This window comes from Lathyrus oleraceus, chromosome 4 (genome assembly GCF_024323335.1).
Source record: "Lathyrus oleraceus cultivar Zhongwan6 chromosome 4, CAAS_Psat_ZW6_1.0, whole genome shotgun sequence".
Taxonomy (NCBI): Eukaryota; Viridiplantae; Streptophyta; class Magnoliopsida; order Fabales; family Fabaceae; genus Lathyrus; species Lathyrus oleraceus.
In genome coordinates, this window is record NC_066582.1 from 336,356,251 (window position 1) to 336,377,036 (window position 20,786).

Consider the following 20,786-nt stretch of genomic DNA (forward strand, 5'->3'; position numbering starts at 1 on the left):
CACGTCCGTTTAAGTGAAACGACGCGTTTCACTCTAAGCGCGCTCCAATTCAAAATTATCCTCACTTCGATCCTGGTTCGTGACAAATCCAAAAATGCCATTCACATTTTATCTCATTTCCCTCCATGTTATTCATACTATGCTTTTCATGTTTTTTTATTTTTTCTTTCACTTCATAAATTCATAACTAATTGAATAATCATCCAATTAATGTGGGAATTTTTGCATTGTTCTCCTTATTGTTTCTAGTTTTTTTGAATATTTTTCCACAATTTGTGCATGGCTGGAAATTAATTGGTGCTAGGGATTGTGAACATACATGTGTTTTGTACCTTGCTTGCCATATTTCTGGTGAAATGATGAGTTTTAATCCAATGCCTATGAAATTTGACATGCTTAAACTAGACATTTGGCTTGAAATTTTGGTGTTGAGTTTGTATTTTTACCATTTGTGGTTTCTGTTTTATGCTCATGTTAATGTAGGTGTGACAATGTGTGTCACACCTTTGCTTGCTCAATTTGATTAATTTCTTTGCCATGCCAAATGAATTCCAATTGATGTGATTTTTTGTATGAGGTTTGATATGAATGTTGTGATTGATCATGATATTTTGTGGAAATTTTGGACTGATTTCTGAATTGTTTGAGATTTTTCATTCTGGATAGTCATTTGTGCACTTTTGAATGGTCTTGAATTTCATTCATTTGTGAAATGCTTGTGCTTTATCATATGGATGTGAAATTTTTCACACTCCTTCTAGACATGTTGAAGTTTGTTTTGGATTTGGTTTGAAGTGTTTACCTTGTTTCAATTATGTTTTAGGCTTGTGCTAAGTTGATGTATCAAATTGTGTCACATTTGAGCTTGTTTTGACTGCCTTGCCTTATACAATTTGATTACCATGACTATTGTGGTCCAATTGCCCTAATTTTTTGTGTGCTGATCAGTTTGTGTGTTCTGTTTAAGCATGAATTTTGTTGAGATTAATTGAATCATTTTTGAATTAATGTGCATTTGTTCATTCTGTTGTCTCAATGTGCTTTCAACTTGCATGCCTTGCCATGATTGGTTTATGAAATGAATTTGGTTGATGCTATTGATATGGGACCTTTTGGATTATGTTCTTAATTGATTGAGGTTGATTCATGTTGAATTTCATGTTCTGTTTTGGATTTTTTTTCCCTCTTTGACACTAGGCCTTTCCCTAGTGGTTTGTTGCTTATGTTTGAGCTTTGATTTCAAGTTAAGAAGCACATGGCAATATTGGGATTGATTCACTTGCTTGAGTTGACTAAATTGGTTGATGTTGACTAACTTTGAGTTGTTTTGTAGGTTGATGCCAAGACATTTGTATTTGAGCTTGTGCCTTGCACATTGTGGTATTGCTTGCTTGCTTGTCTGATTGATTGTGTGATTGTCTGTTTGATTGGTTGACTTGTATACTGATTGAGTTAGATTTTTTTCAGGTACATTAGTTGCTTAAGTTCATTTTGAACTTGTTTTTGCTTTGCTTGGTTGCTTAAGCATTGAGGTATAACTCTCTGACTTCATGTAGTCTTGAAGGCCTGTCCTGTTACTTGGGCAGGCACCTGTCTGAAGCCCTCCTTAAGAGGCAATGCTTGTGTTTGTTTATTTTTGTGCCAAGCAGGAAAAGACCTTTGATAAGGCAATTGACAGATAAAAGAGATGTGTAATCCATCTCCTGCTAGTTAGTGTGTCATCCACTTTTCTCACACTCTTGTGTTGATGCATTGTGGATATTAGCCCAAGATCTTTGTTGAGTCGGTCAGATGTGGAGAAGAGTTCCTACTTTTTGAACTCCCACCCTTTCATTTGTCTGAAGCTCTCCCAGGCCAGGGATAAAAGCTGTGAGGTCTTACCCTCACTTCCCATTTCATCTGCTTCACCTTAACTCTCAATGTTAGGGTTAAGAGCTAACTACACCCGATTCCAGTTGGCTTGTGTTTCACAGCCTAACCTTGTGTGAGCCACTTTGTTTGTATATAGTGTGTGCTAATTGTGTGTATGTCTGCTTTGCCTGTGCTGTTTAGGATAGCTTGCTCCCTGTGCAAGTTAGATAGAAACCTTAACCTAGGACCATGGTGAATTTACATGATAACTATTAGGCTCGAGTTAGTCTCCCTTCTAGTATGTCATTTCCCAGTCTCTGGTTAGGCTAGTCCTTTTTCCCTGCGTAGGGGAACTACGTCGCCCTGATCCTCATACCAGATGAGGTACGTAGGCAGGAGATGAGCTGATCTCTCCGGGCGCCCTTTTTCTTTTTCAACCCTTTATGTGTGTTTGGAGTCTGACGTAAGTCCAGCGATTGGCAGTCGGTTTCCTGTGTCTCGTTTGTTTGTTGGAGTCTGACGTAAGTCCAGCGATTGGCAGTTGGTTTCCTGCGTGTGTGTTTGTTGGTTCGGAGTCTGATGTAAGTCCAGCGATTGGCATTCGGTTTCCATGTTTTCCTGGTTGTGTGGAGTCTGACATAAGTCCAGCGATTGGCAGTCGGTTCCTTGTGTTGGTTTTGTTTGGCGTGCGTTAGCCGAGCTACGAGTGCTCTGATTCTTCTCCGAGAAGATACGTATGCATAGGATGCGACATCCTAGCGAGCACGTTTCCCCCTGTCCCGAACTACGTCGACTATGATTTCTGTGCCTGACAGACTACGTAGGCCCAGGATGCGATATCCTGCCGAGTTGGTTTCTCTTGTCTTTCTGTGTTTCCTTCCAGCCTTGTGCAGTGTTTGAGCAGTTTTTAGCAACCTTCCTTCTATTCTTTCTGAGCGTGGATCCCGTTGAGTACGACGGATGCGTAGGGGTGCTAATACCTTCCCTTCGCATAACCGACTCCCGATCCCATCTTTCTCTGGTCGCGAGACCATGTCTTCTCCAGGTTTACTTCGAGCGTTTCCTTTCCCTCTTTTGGGATAAATAACGCACGGTGACGGCTCTGTTGTTCCGTTTTCCCGCCGGTTTTTCGCGTAATGCGACAGCTGGCGACTCTGCTGGGGAATACTAGAGAAGTTGACCTCTTGCTGGTCCATCTTCCCTAAGCGAGTCTCTCCTAGCGTTCTCTAGGATAGGGTTTGGTTGCTTTTGCTGTTTCATTTATTGCATTCATTTATTTATTGTTTGCATTTATGTTTGGATTTATGTTTGCATTCATTCATTTTCATCTGTTCATCTGGCTATGCTGTGTTGTCTCTCTGTTGGGGTGGGAGTTACTTGAGGTAAAAGGCCCAATACCCAGGCTCTGAGTGAAATCTAGGACACCTAGGAATAGAGTGATTCATGGGAAGCGGGTGGTATTGCGCCACTTAGCGGAACATTGATATCACGAGCAGTTCAGACTTTGATGGGGTATTGTCATTACATACTCCGGGTGTGTATATGATGATATTATATGAAAGGGTTATTTATGCTGCGTTTCTCTCGACCTTACCGTTGGTGACTTGTCGGTGACTTGTTGGTGACTTGTGGTCCTGTTGGTGACTTGGTTCTTCAGATTGGGTTGTCTCAGATGACTTTGGGTTTCAGATGAATTGTGGTTCCGAGTTCAAGCCGAAGCTTTGATCCTGTGTTCCGAGATGCATAGCCTTCCAGTCTTGTCTGTATCATTTGCATCATAGCATGTTTATTTTCAAAAAAAATATGCAATGAAAAAAATTGAAAAAAAAAGAAATGAAAAAAGAAAAGAAAAAGTTAATCTCTGCATGCATATCATTTCTCAGGTTCATTCAAGAGTTTATTCATTGATAGAGATGGCAACAGTCCCAGAGTTGAAGCGGAAGACTTGTTCCTACAGCTTTCACTGTGAGCCTTTGACGTCCTTGATAGAGTTGAGCAACCTTGTGACCAGTGGTAATCAGAAAGGGTTTGTTGATCAGTATGGGGATGTTCTGACACTGTTGAGGATGGTAGTAGATCCGGTGCCGTTGCAGACTCTTCTACAGTTCTACGACCCAGAGCTTCGTTGCTTCACCTTTCAGGATTATCAGTTGGCGCCTACTCTTGAGGAGTACTCCATTCTACTGAATGTTCTGATCCGGTACCAGGTTCCTTTCTTGGACGTGCCTAAGGAGGTTGATTTTAGAGTTGTCTCCAGAGCTCTCCATTTGGGTATTAAAGAAGTCAATGATAATTGGAAGTCCAGTGGGGATGTTGAGGGTTTGCCTTTGAAGTTTTTGTTGAGGATTGCTAGAGAAGAAGCAGAGAAGGGGAATTGGGAAGCTTTTCATGCTCAGTTGGCCATCATGATGTATGGGATTGTCTTGTTCCCAAGTATGCCCAACTTTGTGGACTATGCTGCAGTCACTATCTTCATTGGTGGAAACCCAGTTCCTACCTTGTTAGCTGACACTTATTATGCTATTCATAGCAGGCATGGTAAGGGTGGAGCTATAAGGTGATGTCTCCCACTTTTGCTCAGATGGTTCATGTCTCTTCTTCCAGTCAGTGGACCTTTTGTGGATGCTCAGAGCACTCATAAGTGGACTCGGAGGGTTATGTCTCTTACTTCATATGATATCAGGTGGCAGTCTTACCGGATGGATGTGCGGAATGTCATTATGAGTTGTGGAGAGTTCCGTAATGTGCCACTTGTAGGGACTAAGGGTTGCATCAATTACAATTCGGTTCTTTCTCTTCGCCAGTTGGGGCTTGTGATGAATGGAAGACCACTTGACGCTGAGATAGCTGAGAGGGTGTATTTTGAGAAGCGGAGTGACCCTGTTAGAGTGGAGCAGATAGGAAGAGCTTGGAAGATCATTAGTGTCAAAGATTGAGCTGTCTTAGGGAAGAAGTTCGCCATTGCTATGCCTGACTACACTGATTGGGTCAAGAAGAGAGTGGAAACTCTGTTGCTGCCCTATGATAGGATGAATCCTTTGCAAGTGCAACCACCTTTAATTCTTGCTGAGAATGTACCTGCTGAGCAATACAAGCAAGCACTGATGGAGAATCGTAGGTTGAAAGAGAAAGAGCAAGATGCCCAGATGGAGTTGTACAAAGCCAAAGCTGATAAGTTGAACCTGACTCATCAACTCAGAGACATCCAGAGTGTAGATGCTAGTGGGGTAAGGAGCAAGAAGAGATCCTATGAAGAGATGGAGAACTTGCTGAATGCAGAACACCGAGAGTGTTTGAGGCTGCAGAGAGCTGAGGCCAGTTATCAGAAAAAGATAAGAGACTTGGAGAAGCAACTCAGAGACAAAGATATCCAGTTGAAGAAGGAAGTTGACTTGAGACATGCATCAGAGGACCAACTTGGAGGAGAAGTTGTGGAGCTCAGAAGATAGTTGAAGGAGAATATCACTCCCTTGCCAGAATGTTCGGAGTGTGACCTGTTGATAGACCAGTGTCACTACTTGAAGACGCTCATTCCTGGAAGTCGTTTTTCTTAGCTTATATTCCTGATGTTTATGTTGAGAATCACCTCCAGGCTTGTTGGATGGGATTCATTGTTGTATTTTGATTTACTTGGATCCTTGTTGACGTTGTTGTATGATCCTGTTGCTCATATCTATAGATGAGGTTGTTGGTGCTTTCCCTTGTACTCATTACTCTTGTGTATGTTGATCCTGTGCTTTTATGGTGTTCTTGTTGTAGGTTGCTATCTTTTGAAGATGAATTAGGCTCTTTGAATGCCTGAGAAATGAACATATCATGTGCATCATATGCATTAGCATCATACTCATATCATATTGCATAACAGGTGTTCTTGTTCGCGACTTCTCACTCTGGTTCCTGTGTCAGGCAGCATAGCTGATCAAAGACCGCATCGGTACTCAACCAGACTCAATCATCAGAGAAGTGTGGACCAGGTTCAGGAAGAATTAGCTGAGATGAGGGCAAACATGGCCCAGTTTATGACGATGATGCAAGGTGTCGTGCAAGGGCAGGAGGAGCTGCGTGCCTTAGCCCAAAGACAAGAGACCGTGATTCCGCAGTCCAACCGAGCTTCACCAGTGGGTGTGCCTGTTCACGAGAATGTTGCTGCTGCTCCCATCAACGACAATATTGTGGGTGATGAGTTAAGGGGGATCAGAATCAACGGACAACCTCTTGCTGCAGAGACTGTCAATGCCAGAGCTACGCGGGCTCCTATTCGTCATCCTGCTCCGATTGTTGATAGACAAGAGGACATGTTCACTTTGCTTAGTGAAGATGATGGTGATATGGTGAGAGTTGAAGAGAGGGATCGTAAAGTTGATGCCCTTGCTGAGAAAATAAGAGCCATGGAATGTCAGAATTCCCTGGGTTTTGATGTGACCAACCTGGGTTTGGTAGAAGGGTTGAGGATTCCCTACAAATTCAAAGCGCCCTCATTCGATAAATACAATGGTACTTCTTGCCCTCGCACCCACGTGGAGGCCTATTATCGGAAAATCTCTGCTTACACCGATGATGAGAAGATGTGGATGTACTTCTTCCAGGATAGCTTATCTAGGGCTTCCTTGGATTGGTACATGGAGCTTAAGAGAGATTCTATCCGCTGTTGGAGAGATCTGGGTGAGGCCTTCTTGAGGCAATATAAACATAATATGGACATGGCGCCGAGCCGGACTCAGCTGCAGAGTCTTTGTCAGAAATCTGGTGAGAGCTTCAAGGAGTACGCCCAGAGGTGGCGTGAATTGGCTGCTATAGTACAACCCCCTGTGCTGGAGAGGGAACTTACTGATATGTTCATTGGGACACTGCAGGGTGTTTTCATGGACCGGATGGGGAGCTGCCCATTCGGTAGTTTTTCAGACGTCGTGATTTGTGGGGAAAGGACTGAAAGTTTGATTAAAGCTTGTAAAATTTAAGATGTGGGCTCTTCATCGTCAAAGAAACCATTTGCTGGGGCACCTCGCCGGAGAGAGGGTGAAACCAGTGCTGTGCAACATAGTAGAAGAGTTGTGAACAGGAATCAATATCGCCAGGTTGCTGCCGTGACCATTCCAGCGCCTCAGCCTAGACAGATAATGCCTGATCGACGTTTTGATTCGTTACCGATGACCTATGCTGAGTTGCTACCTGAGTTGCTCAGATTGGGATTCGTGGAGTTGAGAACCATGGCTCCGTTGACAAAAATACCCCTTGGGTATGATGCCAACGTGCGATGTGATTACCACTCTGGTGCACCGGGGCACCACATTGAGAACTGTCGGGCTTTTCATCATAAGGTCCAGAACCTAATTGACGCTAAAACTATCAATTTTGCTCCTGTGCCGAATGTTATAAATAACCCTATGCCTCCGCATGATGCACACAGAGTGAACAATGTCGAAGGGGAAGAAGCTGAAGATCTGGTGTTCAGTGTTGAGGATGTTCAGACTTCATTGTTTGTTGTGAAGGACCGTCTGTTGAGTGGAAGCGTATTCCTGGGCTGTTGTGAGGGTTGTGTTGATTGTGCTGAATCTGAAAACGGTTGTGATCAGTTGAGGGCTGGTATTCAGAGTTTAATGGATGAGGGCGGTTTGCAATTCAGTCGGGTTGTTAGAGATCATGGGATGGTGTCAACCGTCACTATCTACTTCAAACCGTCCGAGGGACGTGGTCCGAGGGTTGTTAATGCGCCTACAGCTAGTGGTACTCCTGTTACTATTTCCGCTCCTGTAACCGTCAGTACTCCAACTACCATCATTGCTTCAGGCAGAAGGGCTGTTGACAGTAGGGCTGTGTCGTGGAAGTATGACAACGCTTATCACAGCAACAGAAGGGCTGAGAATCAGGTTAGGCCGGTGAATCAGTCTCCTGTGACTATCAGTGTGCCGGTAAGAACGCCTGTGATTGCAAGTCCAGTTGTGGACAATGTCGGTGGACTAGGAGGTTTTACCAGAAGTGGACGGCTGTTTGCTCCGCAACCATTGAGAGACAACAATGCCGAGGCTATCGCCAAGGCTAAAGGTAAACAGGTTGTGGTTGATGAAGAACCGGCTCAGAAGGAGGCGCCTGAGGGTTCGTTTGAGAAGGATGTGGAGGAGTTCATGAAAATAATCAAGAATAGTGACTACAAGATTGTAGATCAGCTGAATCAGACTCCGTCCAAAATTTCTACCCTCTCATTGCTTCTGTGCTCTGAGGCACATCGTAATGCCCTGTTGAAAATGCTGAATCTGGCTTACGTGCCTCAAGAGATTTCTGTCAACCAACTGGAGGGTGTGATTGCCAATGTGAGTACCAGGCACGGTTTGGGGTTCACAGACCTAGACTTAACGCCTGAGGGTCGTAATCATAACAAGGCCTTGCATATCACCATGGAGTGCAAGGGGGCTGTTTTGTCTCATGTGTTGGTAGACACCGGTTCTTCTCTGAACGTGCTGCCTAAGAAGACTTTGGGCAAGATTGATGTGGAAGGAGTCATCCTCACTCCAAGTGACCTGATTGTGCGTGCATTTGACGGATCCAAACGGTCTGTTTTTGGTGAAGTCACATTGCCAGTGAAGATAGGTCCGGAGGTATTTGACATTGTTTTCTACGTGATGAACATCCAGCCCGCTTACAGTTGTTTGTTGGGACGTCCGTGGATTCATGCAGCAGGGGCAGTTTCGTCAACTCTCCACCAGAAGTTGAAATATGTCTGGAACGGTCAGATTGTGACCGTGTGCGGTGAAGAAGATATTCTGGTGAGTCACCTATCCTCTTTCAAATATGTACAGGTGGATGGCGAGATCCATGAAACCTTATGCCATGCATTTGAGACTGTTGCTCTTGAGAGGGTGGCTTTTGCTGAGCAGAAGAAGCCAGGTGCCTCAATTGCATCGTACAAGCAGGCCAAGGAGGTTGTCAACTCCGGTAGAGCTGAAGGCTGGGGCAAGATGGTGGATTTGCCTATCAAGGAGGACAAGTTTGGGATTGGCTATCAACCCTTGCGGGCGGAGCAGGGTGTGCAGACAGGTCCGAGTACCTTTACCAGCGCTGGGCTGATGAATCACGATGACGTCTTTGCAGTCGGTGGTGAAGATGGTGACAGTGATTGTGATCTCAACAACTGGGTTCGCCCGTGTGCACCAGGGGAGTCGATCAACAACTGGACAGCAGAAGATGTGGTCCAAGTTACTTTTCAAACAGAGTAATTTTCTTTTGTTTTTCATTTTGCACAATACGTTCTGCCCAAGGCGTAGTGGTTCATTGTAGGGCCTCAGCATGGTTTTCAATGATTATCATTAATAAAGGACGTTTTGCAAACAATTTTGTGATCCCTGTCTTTCTGTTTTGTTTTTCACTTTTTCAAAAAAAATAAAAATAAAAATGGCAATGTTTTTGTTTTTGTGACTTTCTTGAACTCTTTTTCTAAAACAAAGCATTAAACATGCAGAAGTGATCTCACGGAATCCACTATGAACAGTTCTGTTATGGCTCAATATGATTTCAATAATCCCATCTACCAAGCTGAAGAGGAGAGTGAGGAAGTCTGTGAACTCCCTAAAGAATTGGTCAGATTGTTGAAGCAAGAGGAAAGGGTCATCCAACCTCATCAGGAGGAGTTGGAGATTATTAATCTTGGTACTGAGGACGCCAGAAGAGATATTAAGATTGGGGCTGCTTTGAAGACAGATGTCAAGAGCAGGTTGATTGAGATGTTGAGAGAGTATGTGGAGATATTCGCTTGGTCGTATCAAGATATGCCTGGGTTGGATACCGATATTGTGGTGCATAGACTACCTCTCAGAGAAGACTGTCCTTCGGTCAAGCAGAAGCTTCGGAGAACGAGTCCTGATATGGCTGTTAAGATCAAGGAAGAGGTTCAGAAGCAGTTCGATGCGGGTTTCTTGTCAGTGACGACTTATCCCCCGTGGGTGGCCAACATCGTTCCCGTGCCGAAGAAGGATGGCAAAGTCAGAATGTGTGTCGATTACCGGGATCTGAATAGAGTGAGTCCGAAAGATGATTTCCCATTTCCTCACATTGATGTGTTGGTTGATAATACGGCTCAATCCTCGGATTTCTCTTTCATGGATGGTTTTTCTGGTTATAATCAGATTAAGATGGCACTAGAGGACATGGAAAAGACGACATTCATTACGCCTTGGGGCATGTTCTGCTATAAGGTGATGCCATTCGGGCTGAAGAATGCCGGTGCTACCTATCAGAGGGCTATGACGACTCTCTTTCATGACATGATGCACAAGGAGATAGAAGTGTACGTGGATGATATGATTGCGAAGTCGCAGACAGAGGAGGAGCACCTGGTTAATTTGCAGAAGTTGTTCGATAGGCTGAGAAAGTTCAAATTGAGGCTGAATCCGAACAAGTGTACGTTTGGAGTGCGATCTGGGAAGCTGTTAGGCTTCATTGTCAGTGAGAAAGGGATTGAGGTTGATCCAGCAAAAGTCAAAGCTATTCAAGAAATGCCTGAACCGAAAACAAAAAAGCAGGTTCGTGGGTTTTTAGGGAGATTGAACTACATTTCAAGGTTTGTATCTCTCCTAACTGCCACGTGTGAACCAATATTCAAGTTGCTAAGAAAGAATCAAGCAATCAGGTGGAATGACGACTGTCAGAAGGCTTTTGACAAGATAAAAGAGTATTTACAGAAACCTCCAATCCTTATACCTCCAGTGCCAGGGAGACCACTGATAATGTACCTGTCAGTCACTGAGAACTCAATGGGGTGTGTATTGGGACAGCATGACGAGTCTGGTCGAAAAGAGCATGCCATATACTACCTTAGCAAAAAGTTTACCGACTGTGAAATCAAATATTCACAGCTTGAGAAAACTTGCTGTGCTTTGGCCTGGGCTGCTCGCCGACTGAGGCAGTATATGTTGAACCATACTACCTTATTGATTTCAAAGATGGATCCAGTGAAATACATCTTTGAGAAGCCGGATCTCACCGGACGTGTTGCCCGTTGGCAGATGATTTTAACTGAGTATGATATCCAGTACACGTCGCAGAAGGCCATCAAAGGTAGTATTCTGTCAGACTACCTCGCCGAGCAACCGATTGATGATTATCAGCCAATGATGTTTGAATTCCCTGATGAAGACATCATGTATCTTAAGATGAAAGATTGTGAAGAGCCTCTTGTCGAGGAAGGACCGGATCCTGATGACAAGTGGACGTTGATGTTTGATGGGGCTGTGAATGTGAATGGTAACGGTGTTGGTGCAGTGCTTATCAATCCGAAAGGTGCTCATATACCTTTTTCTTCCAGATTGACTTTTGACGTCACCAACAATGAAGCTGAGTATGAGGCTTGTATCATGGGGATAGAAGAAGCCATTGATTTGAGAATCAAAACTCTTGACATTTATAGAGATTCTGCTCTAGTGATCAATCAGGTCAATGGAGATTGCAATACTAAACAGCCGCATTTGATTCTGTACAGAGATTACACCAGAAGAATACTGACGTTCTTCAAGAAGGTGAAGTTGTATCATGTCCCCCGGGATGAGAATCAGATGGCTGATGCCTTGGCTACTTTATCTTCGATGATCAAAGTTCATTGGTGGAATCATGTGCCACATGTTGCGGTGAATCGACTCGAGAGGCCTGCGTATGTGTTTGCAGCCGAGTCTGTTGTTGATGAGAAGCCGTGGTATTATGATATCAAGAACTTCCTTAAGAGCGAGGAGTATCCTGAAGGTGCGCCGAAGAATGACAAGAAGACCCCGAGAAGGCTAGCTGGAAGCTTTTATTTGAATCAGGATGATGTGTTGTATAAGAGGAATTTTGACATGGTTTTGCTCAGATGCGTGGATAGACACGAAGCCGACATGTTGATGCAGGAAGTGCATGAAGGTTCGTTTGGTACCCATGCTTGTGGTCATGCAATGTCGAAGAAATTATTGAGAGCCGGTTATTACTGGATGACTATGGAATCCGATTGTTTCAAGTACGCTCGGAAATGCCATAAATGTCAAATCTATGCTGATAAGGTGCATGTACCACCAAGCCCTCTGAATGTCATGAATTCACCTTGGCCGTTTGCGATGTGGGGCATTGATATGATTGGGAAGATTGAGCCTACTGCTTCGAATGGACATCGCTTCATCCTGGTTGTGATTTATTACTTCACCAAGTGAGTGGAAGCAGCTTCCTATGCTAATGTTACCAAACAAGTGGTTGCCCGGTTCATCAAGAAGGAAATCATCTGTCGTTATGGGGTTCCCGAGAGAATCATCACCGATAATGGTTTGAATCTCAATAACAAGATGATGAAAGAACTTTGCAGAGATTTCAAGATCGAACATCACAATTCTTCGCCTTATAGACCGAAGATGAATGGTGCTATAGAGGCGGCAAACAAGAATATTAAGAAGATTGTGCAGAAGATGGTCGTGACGTACAAGGATTGGCATGAGATGCTGCCTTTCGCTTTGCATGGGTACCGTGCCTCAGTACGTACGTCAACCGGGGCAACCCCGTACTCCCTTGTGTATGGTATGGAAGCTGTCCTACCAGTTGAAGTGGAGATTCCTTCTCTGAGAGTCTTGCTAAATGTTAAGCTTGATGAAGCCGAGTGGATTCGAACAAGGTTTAACGAGTTAAGTCTTATCGAAGAGAGACGGCTAGCAGCTGTTTGCCATGGGCAGTTGTATCAGAGAAGGATGAAGAGAGCCTCTGATCAGAAAGTGCATCCTCGAAGCTATCAAACTGGTGAGCTAGTTTTGAAGAGGATCCTTCCTCCCGGTATGGATAACAGGGTCAAGTGGACTCCTAATTATGAAGGTCCATACGTTGTGAAGAAGGTTTTCTCCGGTGGAGCCTTGATGCTTACAACTATGGATGGTAAAGATTTCCCGTCCCCTGTTAACTCAGATGTAGTCAAAAAATACTTCGCGTAAATTGACCCGCTGGACAAAAAGAATAAAAGAGTCCAGGCAAAAAAGGGCACCCCGACGAACCAACAAACAGAAAGAAAAGGTTCGGGCAAAAGTTAGGGATAAAAATGAAAAGAATTCGTACACCCGGTAAGTCGAAAACCCGCAAGGGCGGCTTAGGCAAAAATGGGTATCCCGGTGGATTGAAAACCCGAAAGGGAGATCCAGCCAAAAGAGGGATTAAAGCGAAGACTACAGCCTGAGTTATTTGTACTTCATCGCGCTTTATCGTCTGCCATCTCGAAAGATGTGATCGGTCCAATCATTCTTTTCAGAAAGCAAGGAACTGGGGAGGAAAATTGATGATCTGTGAGTTATAACAGAATTGGGAAATAGTGGATGCCGTGTTCACATTGCCATTAGGATAGATTTTTTCTTTTTGTGCGCAATTACCTCTTTCTAGGAATTGCTTCCTGATGTATTCGCCTTTTCAGGCCCATTTTCAATCAATAAAAGTCGTTATTCAGATAAATTGCTCTCTTGTTTTTATTTTTACTGTTTTGTTTGCAAAAAACGTCCGAATTTTTGATAAACATTGCATTTAAAAACATGAAGGCTAAACAATAACGTGCAATAAGATGAAACATTTGAAAATCATTTTGAATGTTGAGGACACTTGAGCGTATCTTGTCCATGCAACCCCTGGGGCATGTATGTCGTGCTGTTTTGCAGGTTGTTACCTTTTGATTTCTTGGCTAAAACGGAGAAGCCACGATTGATTCCTCAACAGTATGAGAGGATGGGGATGTTCCCCAGCAGATGAAGCAAGTTCGAGACTTGTCTTCCCCAGCATATGTCAAGATCATGATCAGAATTTCCCCAATTGAGTTCCCATCTGAGTTTGAAGATGGATTATCCCCACTGAGATGGAGGGATGTTGTATCCCCGGCGGAGGTATCAATGGCGTAGTTCCATTTCCCAGCAGTCTGGTTTGAAGTACTGTTATCCCCAGCGTGGTCGTGAGCGCTTATCCCCAGCAGGGTTGTGGATGGCTATATCTAGTATGGTATGATATATTACTTTCCCCACCAGAGTTATGCTTTTCCTCAGCAAAGTGGTGAATTCCTATCCCCATCAGGGTTGTGATGTGTTCCTCTAGCAGATCTCTCGAGCAGAGGTTGTGCTGATGTTTTCCCCAACATATTCCCCGAGTGGATCCGGTTCAGTGAAAAGTATCTCCAGCAGAGTTTATCCTACCTGTGGATTGGTAGCTCTCCCCAGCGAAGTTACTTTGGTTGTTCCCCAAGCAGAGTCCCCGAGTGGATTGGGATCCTTTCGCCAGCAGTGCTATTTCCAGCATGAGTGAGAAGTCGGTGCTCTCCCCGCAGAGTATTTCTCAGATAGAGTATCCCCACAGAGTATTTGATCAGTTTGGCTCCCCAGCCAGAGTTCGTCATTTGCATTTTGCATGTAGTGATCATTGCATCCTCAAAACGCGTAGCATTTCCATTTGATGTGGAGCATTACGCCATAGAAAAATTCAAACATATGCATTCATGTTTCAAACCTAATTGGACCATATCCCCGGTAGAGGCGGATCGTTGTTCAACATCTGTACAGCACGTTTGCTACAGTTGCTCCGGACAGCATTCAGGATTGATAACTCCCCAGAGAGGTTTATTTCCTCACTCGCAAGTGAAAGGAAAGTTTGATTCTCCCCAGTGAGATCCCCAACAAGTGTTTAGCCTTGCCCTGACATATGTAGATGTCGTACCTGTGATACCAATTAGTGGCATGTCAGCACCCGCGTGTGTCCCTTCTTTGGCGACGGTAAACACCATTCTTTCGGTGTCGGTAAACATCGTGTCTCACCCCAGTCATTGGTAAATGTCTGGTCGTCCCTTTATTAATGTCGGTAAACATCATCGTCCGATGTTCGTAACATATATTCTTTCCACAGGGGTTACCTCTCCGTTGGTTTCGATAAACGTCGAGTTTTTCATAGTTGTCCGTTGACATCTAGATGTATTTCTTTCCCATTCATCCGTTGATTTCTGGATTCCTTCTCCGTTGGTGTCGATAAACGTCGAGCTTCTCCCGTTCGTCCGTTGACGTCTGGTCGAGTCTTCCCATTCATCCGTTGATGTCTGGTCACCTCTCCGTTGGTTTCGATAAACGTCGAGTTTTTCCTAGTTGTCCGTTGACATCTAGTTGTATTTCCACAGGTCATCCGTTGATGTCTGTTTACCTCTCCGTTGGTTTCGATAAATGTCGAGTTTTTCCTATTTGTCCGTTGACATCTGGATGTATTTCCTTCCCCAGTGAGCTACCTCTCCGTTGGTTTCGACAAACGTCGAGTTCTTCCTAGTTGTCCGTTGACATCTAGTTATATTTTCCCCACAGGTCATCCATTGATGTCTGTTCACCTCTCCATTAGTTTCGATAAACGTTGAGTTTTTCCCAATCGTCCGTTGACGTTTGTTTGTGATTAGCTTTTCCCCAGTAGGGTCTCCTTCTCCGTTGGTGTCGATAAATGTCGAGCTTCTCCCTTTCGTTCGTTGACGTCTGGTCGAGTCTTTCCCATTCATCCGTTGATGTCTGGTCACCTCTCCGTTGGTTTCGGTAAACGTCGAGTTTTTCCTAGTTGTCCGTTGACATCTAGTTGTCTTCCCCACAGGTCATCCGTTGATGTCTGTTCACCTCTCCGTTGGTTTCGATAAACGTTGAGTTTTTCCCAATCGTCCGTTGACGTTTGTTTGTGATTAGCTTTTCCCTAGTAGGGTCTCCTTCTCCGTTGGTGTCGATAAACGTCGAGCTTCTCCCTTTCGTCTGTTGACGTCTGGTCGAGTCTTTCCCATTCATCCGTTGATGTCTGGTCACCTCTCCGTTGGTTTCGATAAACGTTGAGTTTTTCCCATTCGTCCGTTGACGTATGGTTGTATATCTTCCCATTCATCCGTTGATGTCTGGTCACCTCTCCGTTGGTTTCGGTAAACGTCGAGTTTTTCCTAGTTGTCCGTTGACATCTAGTTGTCTTCCCCACAGGTCATCCATTGATGTCTGTTCACCTCTCCGTTGGTTTCGATAAACGTTGAGTTTTTCCCAATCGTCCGTTGACGTTTGTTTGTGATTAGCTTTTCCCCAGTAGGGTCTCCTTCTCCGTTGGTGTCGATAAACGTCGAGCTTCTCCCTTTCGTCCGTTGACGTCTGGTCGAGTCTTTCCCATTCATCCGTTGATGTCTGGTCACCTCTCCGTTGGTTTCGATAAACGTTGAGTTTTTCCCATTCGTCCGTTGACGTATGGTTGTATATCTTCCCATTCATCCGTTGATGTCTGGTCACCTCTCTGTTGGTTTCGGTAGACGTCGAGTTTTTCCTAGTTGTCCGTTGACATCTAGTTGTCTTCCCCACAAGTTATCCGTTGATGTCTGTTCACCTCTCCGTTGGTTTCGATAAACGTTGAGTTTTTCCCAATCGTCCGTTGACGTTTGGTTGTGATTAGCTTTTCCCCAGTAGGTTCACCTCTCCGTTGGTTTCCATAAACGTTGAGTTTTTCCTATTTGTCCGTTGACATCTAGATGTATTTCTTTCCCATTCATCTGTTGATGTCTGGTCACCTTTCTCCGTTGGTGTCGATAAACGTCGAGCTTCTCCCTCGCGTCCGTTGACGTCTGGTCGAGACTTTCCCATTCATCCGTTGATGTCTGGTCTCCTTCTCCGTTGGTGTCGATAAACGTCGAGCTTCTCCCGTTCGTCCGTTGACGTCTGGTCGAGTCTTCCCAGTTCATCTTTTGATGTCTGGTTACCTCTCCGTTTGTTTCGGTAAATGTTGAGTTTTTCCCATTCGTCCGTTGACGTATGGTTGTATTCCTTTCTTTCCAGTCATCCGCTGATGTCTGGTCACCTCTCCGTTGGTTTCGATAAACGTTGAGTTTTTCCCATTCTTCCGATGACGTCTGGTTGTATCCCTTTCTTCCCATTCATCCGTTGATGTCTGGACACCTCTCCGTTGGTTTCGGTAAACGTCGAGCTTTTCCTAGTCGTCCGTTGGCGTCTGGTTGTGATTTCTATTCCCATTCATCATCTTTCGATGTCTGGATGTGACTGTACCTTTGAGAAAAAATCAAAATCCCCAGTGGAGTCGTTGGTAGACATCTTGTCTGGTTCAGTGACAAATATCAGTTCCCGTTGGAAGCGTCCGTTGGTGAATTTTCCTTTCTTGGATCCCCGCAGAGTGCAAATTTCTACGGTTCTTTGGTATTCAATCCCTGTTTACCCTGAAGGTCTGACAGCCGTTGCTCTCATCCGTTCGGGTTCCCAGTTGATTGAATAGGGGCAGCTGTAGCACCTCAAATTTTCACCTCCCATTTTGTATATTCATTTTCATTGTAGGTCATTAACATTGCATTTTCCATTGTATAGCTCATTGCATTATCATTTGCATAGTCTATCAAGTCATCAGTCAAGACTGGTTAGGAGGTTCAGTTGTGCAAGCAAGCAAGTGCATTTTCAATGGAATCAAAGCCCTAGGGTTGGTTCAATGAGTTCATATGACCCAAGGATCATTTTGAAGTGGTTTGGCCAAAGATTGGATGTTCAAAGCTCATCTGTTCATGATCAATTCATCTGAAACCCTAGAAAGTCAACAAAAGTCAACTGTCAAATCAACCATGGATTTGGAGGTGGGAGATGGTTAGAGAGGCCTCATTCATGTCCATACAAGTCTCATTTGACATTTCAAACATCAACATTGAAGAATTTGAGGTCAGATGAAAACTTTCCAAAAATAGTAAGTGACCTGTAATTTGAAATTGCCAAAAATGGAAAGGTTTTCTCCTCAAGATTGCATCATCAATAAAGCTTCAAATGAAATTTTGTCCAACATGAAAGTTGAAGATCTTGCTCTCCCAGTTCCAAAAAGTCCAAGATCATGAATTTCTCATGTGTGGTTGAAGAGATATGGATCAATCATGGCCAAGTGAACATGGAATTTCAAACATGCATAACTTTCAAACCAAATGGCCAAATAGAGTGGTTCTTTTTGCAACATTCATGTCTTGACATACACTATCCAAATTATGCATCACATGCCATGCCTTTCCATCACATAATTATTTGAAATTTCACCTAAATTTTGGAGGGAAAATTCAAATTTGAAAATGAAGCATTGTTTTCACATTCTACCACTTGCATTGGCTTCCAAATGATCATTTCAAGTGAATTCAAAGGCATTTTCGTGCACTGTTCCATTGGTTTTTATGCATAGAGGTGAAGTGGTAGTTTTGCATTAAACTCTCATTTTCCTTAATCCACTTGCCAAATGCTTAAAGATGTTTAAGGACTTGATTAGGAGGGAGTATAAAGGGCTAAGCATAACAGATTTCTGTATAACAACATCACTTTTTCAGATCTAGATCCATTTTCTCCAAATTTTTCTCTCAAACTTTCATCAATTTTCTTCAAATATATTGCATATTCCTTGATTAATTCTTCACCTGGAAGCATTGTGGAGCATTATTGAAGCAAGATCCAAGGGATTTCGTGCAGATTGGAAGCATTTCAAAGCTTGAAGCTCATCCATGGCAGTTGCAATTTCTGTTGGAATCAAGCTCGATTAAACATCAATTCTTCATCCATTCATCCATACAAGCACTAAGGAACATCTGTTTGAGCTTAGCAAGGTCTGAATCAAGTTGTTCCACTTTTGCATATTCATCAAGGTCAGAAATCGATTTCCTTAATTCATAAAATTGTTATGTGATTGTTGTAGATCCTTCAATGTTGATCAAACTGAGCTTCGAATCGTTAAATTCCATGTAGTATTGTGTTAGATATAGTGATTTAAAGATTGACATGTGATTCTTCATTTGCTCGATTTGCTTGATATATGTTGAATGAGCCTTAATCATGCATGGATTAGTGATGAGTGATGAGAGATGAACACATTGATCTGCTTGTTTTTAATTTCTGTGAACTTTTGTTCTTGAGCATGAAGAACATGATGAACATGATGAAGCTGGTGAAATTTTCGCTTCCAGAACTTGTTTGATCTTTCCCAGCGTGAGTTTTAGGGTTTGCATGTGTTTTTGTGATATTTGAACATGTATTGGTCCAGCTGGCGCTCACATGGCAAAACGATTGGCCATAAGCGCTTAACCTTGCCACGTCCGTTTAAGTGAAATGGCGCGTTTCACTATAAGCGCGCTCCAATTCAAAATTATCCTCACTTCGATCCTGGCTCGTGACAAATCCAAAAATGCCATTCACATTTTATCTCATTTCCCTCCATGTTATTCATACTATGCTTTTCATGTTTTTTTATTTTTTCTTTCACTTCATAAATTCATAACTAATTGAATAATCATCCAAATAATGTGGGAATTTTTGCATTGTTCTCCTTATTGTTTCTAGTTTTTTTGATTATTTTTCCACAATTTGTGCATGGTTGGAAATTAATTGGTGCTAGGGATTATGAACATACATGTTTTTTGTACCTTGCTTGCCATATTTCTTGTGAAATGATGAGTTTTAATCCAATGCCTATGAAATTTGACATGCTTAAACTAGACATTTCGATTGAAAGTTTGGTGTTGAGTTTGTATTTTTACCATTTGTGGTTTCTATTTTATGCTCATGTTAATGTAGGTGTGCAATGTGTGTCACACCTTTGCTTGATCAATTTGATTAATTTCTTTGCCATGCCAAATGAATTCCAATTGATGTGAGTTTTTGTATGAGGTTTGATATGAATGTTGTGATTGATCATAATTGTTTGTGGAATTTTTGGACTGATTTCTGATTTGTTTGAGATTTTTCATTCTGGATGGTCATTTGTGCACTTTTGAATGGTCTTGAATTTCAATCATTTGTGAAATGCTTGTGCTTTATCATATGGATGTGAAATTTTGCACACTCCTTATAGACATGTTGAAGTTTGTTTTGGCTTTGGTTTGAAGTGTTTAACTTGTTTCAATTCTGTTTTAGGCTTGTGCTAAGTTGATGTATCAAATTGTGTCACATTTGAGCTTGTTTTGACTGCCTTGCCTTATACAATTTGATTACCATGCCTATTATGGTCCAATTGCCCTAATTGTTTGTGTGCTGTTCATGTTGTGTGTTCTGTTTTAGCATGAATTTTGTTGAGATTAATTGAATCATTTTTGAATTAATGTGCATTTGTTCATTCTGTTGTCTCAATGTGCTTTCAACTTGCATGCCTTTCCATGATTGGTTTATGAAATGAATTTGGTTGATACTATTGATATGGGACCTTTTGGATTATATTCTTAATTGATTGAGGTTGATTCATGTTGAATTTCATGTTCTGTTTTGGATTTTTTCTCCCTCTTTGACCCTAGGCCTTGCCCTAGTGGTTTATTGCTTATGTTTGAGCTTTGATTTCAGGTTAAGAAGCACATGGCAATATTGGGATTGATTCACTTGCTTGAGTTGACTAAATTGGTTGATGTTGACTAACTTTGAGTTGTTTTGTAGCTTGATGCCAAGACATTTGTATTTGAGCTTGTGCCTTGCACATTGTGGCATTGCTTGCTTGCTTGTCTGATTGATTGTGTGATTGTCTGTTTGATTGGTTGACTTGTATACTGATTGAGTTAGATTTTTTTCAGGTACATTAGTTGCTTAAGTTCATTTTGAACTTGTTTTTGCTTTGCTTGGTTGCTTAAGCATTGAGGTATAACTCTCTGACTTCATGTAGTCTGGAAGACCTGTCCTGTTACTTGGGCAGGCACCTGTCCGAAGCCCTCCTTAAGAGGCAATGCTTGTGTTTGTTTATTTTTGTGCCAAGCAAGAAAAGACCTTTGATAAGGCAATTGGCAGATAAAAGAGATGTGTAATCCATCTCCTGCTAGTCAGTGTGTCATCCACTTTGCTCACACTCTTGTGTTGATGCATTGTGGAGAAGAGTTCCAACTTTCTGAACTCCCACCCTTTCATTTGTCTGAAGCTCTCCCAGGCCAGGGATAAGAGCTATGAGGTCTTACCCTCACTTCCCATTTCATCTACTTCACC